The 10313-nt window shown below is 44.3% G+C and overlaps 1 non-coding gene across 1 annotated transcript; it reads right to left on the bottom strand.

The window, feature by feature from the left end:
* Positions 1-9257: 9257 nt before the first annotated feature.
* LOC124693803 lies at positions 9258-9366 on the bottom strand. Its single transcript, XR_007000260.1, has one exon. It is a non-coding gene; the product is annotated as a small nucleolar RNA Z118/Z121/Z120 (small nucleolar RNA).
* Between the last annotated feature and the right edge of the window lie 947 nt (positions 9367-10313).

The raw sequence follows: 10313 nt of genomic DNA, 5'->3' as shown, positions 1-10313 counted from the left end.
CATACACCACCTCAAAGGGACACAACTCTGTGGTAGAATGTACTGCCCTGTTATAAGAAAACTCCACATGCGGCAAACAATCTTCCCACTCCTTCAGGTTCTTCTTGATCATGGATCTCAACAGTTGTGACAATGTTCTATTCACCACAGTTTGACCATCAGTTTGGGGATGACAAGTGGTACTGAAAAGTAGCTTCGTCCCCAGCTTTCTCCAAAGCGTCTTCCAGAAGTAGCTCATAAACTTCACGTCACGATCAGAAACAATAGTCTTCGGAACTCCATGTAGACGTACAATCTCCCTGAAAAACATGTTAGCAATATGTGACGCATCGTCGCTCTTGTGGAAGGCAATAAAATGTGACATCTTAGAGAATCTATCCACTACCACAAATATAGAATCATGGCCTCTCTTAGTACGCGGCAAACCCAACACAAAATCCATACTAATATCTTCCCAAGGTGTAGTAGGTGCCGGTAAAGGAGTGTACAAACCGTGAGGCTTCAGCTTGGACTTGGACTTGTTGCAAGTAATACACCTCTTCACATATCTGTCCACATCCCGCCTCATCTTTGGCCAAAAAAAGTGGTCAGCTAGCATGAGTAGCGTCTTCTCACGCCCAAAGTGACCCATCAAACCTCCAACATGAGATTTCTGCAATAAGAGCAAACGTACAGACGATTCTAGAACACATAGTTTGTTAGCTCTAAACAAGAACCCATCATGTATCTCTAATCCAGGAATTTTAACATGATGATGATGATCATGATTTTACCAATAGCACACAAGCGATATGGTTCAGCAAAATCATGATCAGTAGCATACAAATCACATAGTATCTCTAATCCAGGAATTTTAACATCAAGTTGGGTTAATAGCTTATTCTTCCTAGATAGAGCATCAGCAACAATATTATCTTTTCCCTTCTTATGCTTAATAATGTATGGAAAAGATTCAATGAACTCAACCCACTTAGCAAAACGCTTATGCAAAGTAGATTGGGATTTCAGATATTTTAAAGCTTCATGATCAGAATGTATGATAAATTCTTTTGGCCACAAGTAATGTTGCCAAACCTCAAGAACTCTAATTAAAGCATACAATTCTTTATCATATATAGGATAGTTCAACTTAGCACCAGAAAGTTTCTCAGAAAAATATGCAATTGGCGACCCTCTTGCATCAACATACCACCAATTTCAATACCACTAGCATCACATTCAATGTCAAATTTCTTAGTGAAATCAGGAAGTGCAAGCAACGGTGCAGAAGTTAACAATCATTTCAGTTCATCAAAAGCATGATCTTGGGCTGTGCCCCACTAAAAAACAACACCCTTTTTAGTCAAATCATTCAAAGGTGCAACAATAGTATTAAAGTTGGGCACAAATCTTCTATAAAACCCAGCTAGACCATGAAAACTTCTTACTTGACTCACATTCATGGGAGTAGGCCAATTTTGAATAGCTTCAATTTTAGACACATCTACTTCTACTCCATGCTTAGAGAAACATAACCCAGAAATATGACCTTATCTTTGCAAAATGTGCACTTCTCAAGATTACCATAGAGTTTGTTATCACACAACACTTGCAAAACATGTCGAATATGTATAGTATGATCAGATTCATTGCGGTTGTAGAATAAAATGTCATCAAAGTACACAACCACAAACTTGCCAATAAAATCACGCAAAATATGGTTCATCAGTCTCATGAAAGTGCTAGGTGCATTAGTCAAACCAAAAGGCATTACTAACCACTCATATAAACCAAATTTTGTTTTAAAGGCTGTTTTCCATTCATCCCTCTCTTTCATCCTAATTTGATGATACCCACTACGCAAATCAATTTTAGAAAAAATAGCAGCACCACTCAATTCATCTAGCATATCCTCTAAACGGGGAATAGGATGACGATATCGAATAGTAATATTGTTTTATCGCTCTACAATCTACACACATGCGCCATGTACCATCTTTCTTAGAAACTAAAATAACAGGAACAACACAAGGACTAAGGCTTATGCGGATATAACCTTTGTCGAGTAGCGCTTGTACTTGCTTCTGTATCTCCTTCGTCTCTTCGGGGTTCGTCCTATAGGGCGCCCTATTGGGCAGCGAAGCTCCGGGAATCAAGTCAATTTGATGCTCAATACCACGCAATGGTGGTAGTCCTGCGGGTACCTCCTCTGGAAACACGTCGCTGAATTCTTGCAAAACATTAGAAACACCAAGAGGAATAGGGATCATGTCGTTAGAAACCAAAACCGTACCCCTGTACATGAGCACAAGAGTCATGGTTGTAGGATCCTCACTAAATTCTCTCATATCTTGTTTGGTGGCTAATAAGACTAAGGAATTCACTCTCTCACTTTTCGTTATATCACTCACGGTATTACAATTCTCTCGCCTATCTATAGGTGCATCCTCCAAGTTTACTTCAACTTTCTGACGAGATTCATTAACAATTTGCTGTGGTGACATAGGCTGTAAGTTGATTTTCTTGCCCTTGAACTCCAAGTGATATGTATTGGCACGGTCATTGTGTTGCACAGAACGGTCATAGAGCCCAGGCCGACCCAATAGTAGGTTACACACCGTCATAGGAACCACATCAAAATCAATGGAATCCTTATACGGTCCAACTGCAAACTCAACATGCACCATGTGATTTACCTTCATCTCACCATTGTCGCTCAACCACTGAATATAGTATGGACGTGGGTGCGATAGATACTTCAACTTCAGCTTGGTACACAACTCCTTGCTTGCTAAATTGCGGCAGCTCCCGCCATCAATAATGACCTTGCAAGCCTTGTCAGGACCAACTAAAGCCTTTGTTTGGACAAAATTGCAGCGTTGAGTAGATGCACTTGGCAACACATTAAGAGCACGCTGAGACACAACAATAGTGCGAGCTTCAGACGGATAAGCATCTACACCATCACTGTCATAGTCATCATCTTCTGGAGCATATGGATCAACATCATCTCCAGTCTCATATTCATTTTCCTCATTGATAATCATGACATTGCGGTTAGGACAATCTCTCTTGAAGTGACCCTTGCCACCACATGTATGGCAATTCATATCGCGGTTGCGCGCAGTAGACATGCTAGAACCACTCGTACTTGCAGCAGAATCGGGCTTCTTTGTGTTGGACACATTGGAGACCGGCTTGCTAGGCGGAGTCGAATAAGGGGCGGAGCGCGTAGATGGCGCAGCCGCCGTAGATGGGGCCGCCCTAGGCGTGTAGCGCCCAGCTCCCATAGCACGACCTTTAACTTTTGCTTCTTCAGCCAACTGTGATTCAGCTTCTCTTGCATGATGTAGCAACTCATTCATAGTGGTGTAACTGTAATGACGAACAATGCCTTTGATATCATACTTCAAACCATTGAGAAAACGTTGCATTGTCATCTCAAGTGACTCACGGACACGGCCACGCTGCATAAGCATCTCCATCTCCATGAAATATTCATCAACAGTCTTCACACCTTGTCTTAATAGGGTCAACTTATTATAAATAGTACGCAAATAATTAGTGGGCACGAAACGAGCTTGCATTGCCGCCTTCATAGCTAGCACGCCATGTGATAATAGGCAGCTCACCATCTTCTTCGCGAGCACGAACCAGTCCATCCCACCAACGCAATGCATAACCATCAAATTCAGAAGAAGCAAGCTTGATCTTCCTATCTTCAGTGTAATTATGTAAGCGCCATAACTTCTCAATCTTCAGCTCCCAAGAGAGATATTCTTCAACATCAGCACCTCCTTCAAATTTGGGTATTGAGAACTTTGGCTTACCCAATCCATCTTCTTCCTCAAACCCACGACCATGGCGTCCGAGTTCAACGAAACCACGACCGCGGTTACCACGTCCAGCACCACGAACAACACCAGGTGCTTCATCCTGAAGATCAGGGTCTTCTGCTTCTTGTTGTTGTTGTTGCGTAAGATTGTCAACAGCTAGTTGCAAAACTTGAAGACTGCGCTGGATATCCGTCATTTGATCTTTCATTGTAGTGACGATCTCACTATTAGCATCCAGCTTCTGGGAAATCCCCTGAACAGTCCCCCTAAGTTCATCATCCTGAGTGCGGAATTCATGTCGCATCTCATTACGAAGAGCTTCATACTCCCTCCATGTCATCACATCAGCAGAATTCTTGTTTTTCTGGTTAACAATTTTCTCATCAGTAGAAGACATGGTTAGTAGGTTAGTGCACTAAAACAAATATATATGGTGGTACTCTCACAACTCACTCAAAACTGATAAGAAAGGGAAATCTTACCGCTCCAAAGTGAATTAGTATTGCTTACCACTTGTAGGGACGAGTAGTGCACGAATGTATCGAAACGAATATCAAGGGTATAAGAACAATCACACGACAAGCAGGGTATATGTGGGGCTGTAGGTAGGCTACCTATTTGCACCAATAACAAGCTCTAGCGTTGACCGTAAACAGCCAATGATACTCACACAAGGCAATAAATGTGGCAATGCAACTATATGGATGAAAGGTTGCAATGCACTCGAGAGATGCTAGCAAAGCTCAACGGAACAGGCACAAGATTGCTCAACTACGGATGCAGTTTAAGAAAACTTAGGCCTTCACTTGATTCTACTAGCACTTCACTTTTCTTTTTGGAATTTTCTTTTTCACACGCAGCTATGTAGCTCTTTTTGCTTCTTTTAAATTTTCTCTTTTTTTTTTGATTTTATGACTCAACTCCTTGATAACACGGCCAACAGATTATGCAAAGCACCAAAACCCTAATGAGCAGCCTGTCGAGCGGTAAAACTAGTCTCTTCTAGGGAAGTTCCTAGTCACGTATATCGAAAGGCTGTGGCTATGGTTTGAACAAACACACTGTATGCTATGTGGACTCGGAGTAACAAAAACTGACTCTAGATAAAAGCGGAAACAGAAACCCTAACAATACTAGATGGAAGAAAAAGATACGCAAAAACAACTACGAAAAGCAACTAAAACTCGAAATTAGTGCAGTCTAAGGCTATGGCAAACCCTAACCCTAATATTTTTTCCTTTTTCTGGATAGGAAACACTCACAACTCAACTATGGGGTGGATTGTGGATGGCTTACCGAGGAAACACTGAAATCTGATACCAAGATGATAAGGGGTGGCCCGATCTTCTCAGTAAGCAACGGTGGTGATGATGATCACGAGATGAACACATCGGAGATAACTTGATGATGACGTGGATGATAACTTGTATGACGGAACGAGATCTCTTGATTGGTCCCTGTCGCCAATGCAACAGCTCTCAACCCTGCAAGATATTCGCAACTCCACACACTTGCGCACGTAGGCGCCGACCACGAAGCCGTAAGTTGCAACCGTCTAATTCCCAATGGAACAGCAGATCACACAAGACTTTCAGGTTTACACCAAATCAAAGCAATATGGTGGAGGGATTCAATAGAGTTGCAAAGCAATCAACTATGAACTAGGGTTTATCTTAAACGTGGTCTAAACCTAATTTGGGGGCGTCCCGGGCACTTATATAGGGGTTCAGGACGACCTCAGGTCAAAAAATTACAAGAATAACCGACCCAGATCGGGATCTGGTCGAGACAGACTCGGACACGGCCCGCCCGGGGGCCGGTCGACCGGGCCTGGGACCGGGTCAGGCCGGTTGAAACCGGGCTTGGCGCCGGGTGGTGACCGGGCTACAGTGCCGGGCTTACTGGATGTGGCCCGGCTGGCACAAGCATAGCGTCCGGTTTGGATCGAACGGATCCGGCGTGGAAAGCCGGTCGAACCGGGGCTAGGACCGGGTGGCCCGGCGGCACGGCCGATCGGACCGGGCCTGGCGCCGGCCTGAACTGCATCTCCTCCTCTCGCGCATGCCTCCCGCTCCTCCCTCGCACGTCCATGGGATGTCTTCATGTCCAGCTCCATGTCCAGCTTCACGTCCAGCTTCTGGTCCAGCTGCTCCTCTCCTCCTCGTGCGATGATTGCTTCCTCTTCATACCTGATCATACATAAGTAATACGACTTAGGCAGTATAAAGTTCTCATCGATCAAAGTATCAAATAGGAACAAGTTCACATTTTTCTTAAGTAGCTTCGCACGAGCTCGTGTCATTGGTCCAATCCTGACTTCATTGGACTTGAGCTTCACTGCAGCATCATCTGCATCTTGCAATGACGGAGGTAGTAGTGTAGTAGGGATGTCCTCATCAATTACTGGAACCACACTAACTTATTCTTCACCCTTCTCGACCTCGAGCAGCGGCTGGTGCGTCACCACGTCCTCTGCCCTCTCCATGTTCACATCCAGCACGTACCTGCGAGCACGGGCAACAAGCAAGCATGAGCAGCGCCGCCAACAGTACATTGTGCAAGAATCGGTAGGTTAGGGAGGGAGGGACTCACCAAGGCGGGCGGCCTCATCGCGTAGGTGAGGAAGCACCTCGTTGTATACCTCGAGATAGCATCCTTGCTTGTTTGTTCGTCGTCCCCCACGCCGACCTCCGGCTGCAGCTACTGCTAAGGCGGCCGCGGCGGAAAGAAAACGACGCTTGGTGATGGCGCCGAGGAGGCGTCGCAACGGAGAAGCCAGAACAGGAGTCGACGATGGTGTGGGGAGGAGAGACGCATGAGGTGTTGGCGTAGCCACAAATAATAGTACAAATTAGCAAGAGGGGTTGACGTGATTAGGGCCTGGACGTGATGTCAAGGAATGTACTCGATCACCGCCATTCATCAGCGTGCAGCAGCAGTCCGCCGTCCCTGACACGGAAGGAGAGCAGCATCAGCAGGCTGGCCTCCATGTCGCGGCGGCAGCACGTCCGGAGGCGCAGGTCGTCCTTCTCCTTTTCCCGGTGGTGAGGGAGGCGTCCGCTGGGTTTCTTGATCTCGTTGTTGCTGCTGCTCGCTCACCGCCCGCTAGTGCCGGTAGCCTCTCCTCCTGACCGCTCGCTGCCGCCAACCAGATTGGGACGGGACAAAAATTAGAGAGAATTCCTTATTTGGCCCTGGCTGAAGTTTGCCTTCCTTTTTTGGCCCTGGCAAATTTTTTCTTCCTTTCATGACCCATAAAGTTTGGTTGGTTCCTTATTTGGCCCTCTAGTACAATTTAAGCACTAAGATGACCATTTTGCCCCTGCTACAATATGCTGCAAATTTTTGAGTTTCATAAAAATCTCAAATTTATTCCAGAAATACATGTATATGCTTGGGATGTACGTGCAATGTTTCGGGCACAAACTCATTTTATTTTGGACTGTGAAAAAAACAAATATCTGACATTATATAGGCGTATAGTGTAGTATAGTCTGTCTGTCAGAAATTTGTCTTTTTTGTATCTTCCAAAATACAATGTATATTGTATTTTGGGCTGAAATTTCTGGCGTGCCTGCTGATTGTCTCTATGTTTGTGCCTATTTAATATCAATTTTTTTGAGTTGTGGAAATACAAAAAAATTGGAGTAATTTCCGAAATGAATTTGAGATTTTCTGAAATAAATTGCAGCAGGGGCAAAATGGTGCGCTGGTGCCGGCCACACTGGGTTTTTTTTTTAATAACCAACTAGTATATCACAGCTTTTTTAGTGCAATTTTGTCACATATTGCAGCAGGGGCAAAATGATCATCTTAGTGCTTGAATTGTACTAGAGGGCCAAATAAGGAACCAACCAAACTTTATGGGTCATGAAAGGAAGAAAAAATTTGCCAGGATCAAAAAAGGAATGCAAACTTTAGACAGGGCCAAATAAAGAATTCTCTCCAAAAATTAGGGATCAGGAGGGAAAGAACGAGGGTGAGAGGAAATGAAAGATTCAGATTTTTTTTCTCTTGCTCGCGTGCAGTACAATTGCGCAGTACAACTGCAGTACAGATCGATCAGTACAGCTCTCGCCCAGCCCGTGCGCGCCATCGTGAATAGCCCTAGAGGCTCGCTAGACCCCTCACACTTGCTTGTTCTTAATGGCTCCCGCGCTTGCTACAGAATCTGACAAAAAGAGCGAGAAAGTGGTTGGCATCTCGTGGCACCGAAATAGAGATGCTAGGCCACGGCATACATGGAGGGACAGGGATGAACCAGTATTATTCCATTTGTATCGACCTAGAGCATACGTCAGACATAGCACTTAAGAAAAACAAATGGCTGAAAGTAGGTTTGTTGGCATGTAAATATTTAAATATCTACTGGCCAGACGGAGTACTGTTATACACCGTATTTCCTGGTTTCAACCGGCCATACTTTGAAACTTCTTGCAATATCGTGCCGTTTGGCCTCAAAATGTACTGTATTGTAGCACAATACACTGTAGATAAACAGTTCCTCAAAACTGTGCAGCCCACTTGGTTGCGTTTGGTCCACGGAGAGATTATCTTGTGAGTTACAGTAATTCGTGTGTGGGTACAGTGCACTGCGTAAATGAACAACGCTTCCAAATTATTGTGTGCAGTCTGAAAAACCCGTTCATCTCTCCGGCACTGTTGTGCTTCTTCCAGCTACGGCCCTCTGCAGTCGTCTTCAAGCTCCTGTGATATGTGATCCTCTTTAAGACGATCTCCGTATGATAGCCGACGTCACATTCTGAAACTTCTCGTCGAATTTCTCTACCCTAGTGCTTTGCCGCTGTCCACACTACACACATCCAAATGATTCACCATCCACGCGGTGAAGAAGTTGAACACCTGGAAACCATTGTTGGAGCCTCGCGTCCGCACAATCTGATCGGTGCAATGTGTTTACAGAGCTGCAGCGTGAAATCAGATAATCTCTCCGACACTGTTGATCTTCATCCAGCTCCAGCCCTCAAACAGTCGTCTTCAAGCAGCCACGCACAACCGACATCGCACTGCTATCTAAGCTGCTGCACACAGCCGATGACACACTATCAAGCTCCTGGACGAACTTCTCTACCATCATGCTTTGCCGTTGTCCACACAAAATATATCCAAAATGTTTCGTCGATCCACTCTGCAAGGAAGATGAAGTGAAAGCCATTGTTGCCCGTAGGCACAACCCGAAAGATCCAATGAGCAAGACAACCAGAACATTCATCGAGCATTCCTACGGACGTGATAGAAGCAGCTTGCTACGGATGTGATATATATCAGCTGCCTAGTCCTCAATGGGCCCCTTTATTTGAATTCAAATGGGTGCTAATTACCATCTAGAAAATAATAGGGTGTACAATAAACGGTGGGAGCTCTTAATCACCTTTGACCAAGTGTACATCACAAACATTGGCATCAAATTAAATTTGTGCATGTTTGCTGAGAATACATGATCAGTTTAGTGTGCATACTCAAGGAAGGAGGCTCTTCTTGAACAAATGCCTTACTAAACTACCCTCCTTGTGATTCATCACAGCAAACAAAAATAGATCATTGTACAATGGGTATAACACTAATAAATCATAACCATGTTCACAGTTTCCTATATGTTTCAACATCATCAAAAAAATCTGGCATACCAAAAAAAATGTGATTGTGCTCATATATTAGTCTGAGGTTGGTATAATTCATAGCGAAGTTCATGTTGTCAACTAAACAGAACAGCTACAACGCGATTACACACAACGGTTGATACTCCGTACGAACAGTGTCCACTTGCATAAGATAGTAAGGTACGTGCTCAACGTGTGCAGCGACTAAACATCAACTCGCTACAGCACCGGAGAGGAGAAAGATAGCAAAGTACATCCTCTGAATGATGCACGACCGCTTCCAGCTAAGCAAAGCACACTACATCGCCGGAGACCTCCCATGCCTAAGTAAACCTTTGTCCACTGCAGGCGGATCCCCCAATACGAGCTTAGGCAACAAATTCTATTCTAACCGAATCAAGGAAGTCACAAGCGTGCAATACAGAGGGGAAACCAGTCGCTCCTTGAGTAGGTGCGTGCCCATCAGATATGATGAGATTTGAGTTTTTGTATATGTAGACAGGGAAGGACGAAGAGCGGTGGTGATGGGGAGGTGCAAGAGAGAAGGCAGCAATCCAAACTTTACTAATGAAAGTAAGTGCATACCATGTATTCAACAAAGCCTAGCTAGTTGCTGCTACCAGCTATAAATGGATTATCCCTTTATCTAGAACCAAAGGGACTTTATCTAACAACTATAAATGTTTTTAATAGCTGTATATAAATAGATTGTTGTAGTAGTGGTTTTGTACTTCCATAGACCCATGGAAATTGACCCAACAAAGATCAGTTGCAGTGCCCATCTAAGACGGTATTGGGTTCGTGTGCACATAACAATGTGGCATGCAAGAGCTGAACTATACTTTTTTCTGTTGTCAATTCCCTCCGATGTGAACAT

This window comes from Lolium rigidum, chromosome 2 (genome assembly GCF_022539505.1).
Source record: "Lolium rigidum isolate FL_2022 chromosome 2, APGP_CSIRO_Lrig_0.1, whole genome shotgun sequence".
Classification (NCBI taxonomy): domain Eukaryota; kingdom Viridiplantae; phylum Streptophyta; class Magnoliopsida; order Poales; family Poaceae; genus Lolium; species Lolium rigidum.
Note: the sequence above shows the minus strand (reverse complement) of the source record. Positions and strands in the feature narration are given on the sequence as shown.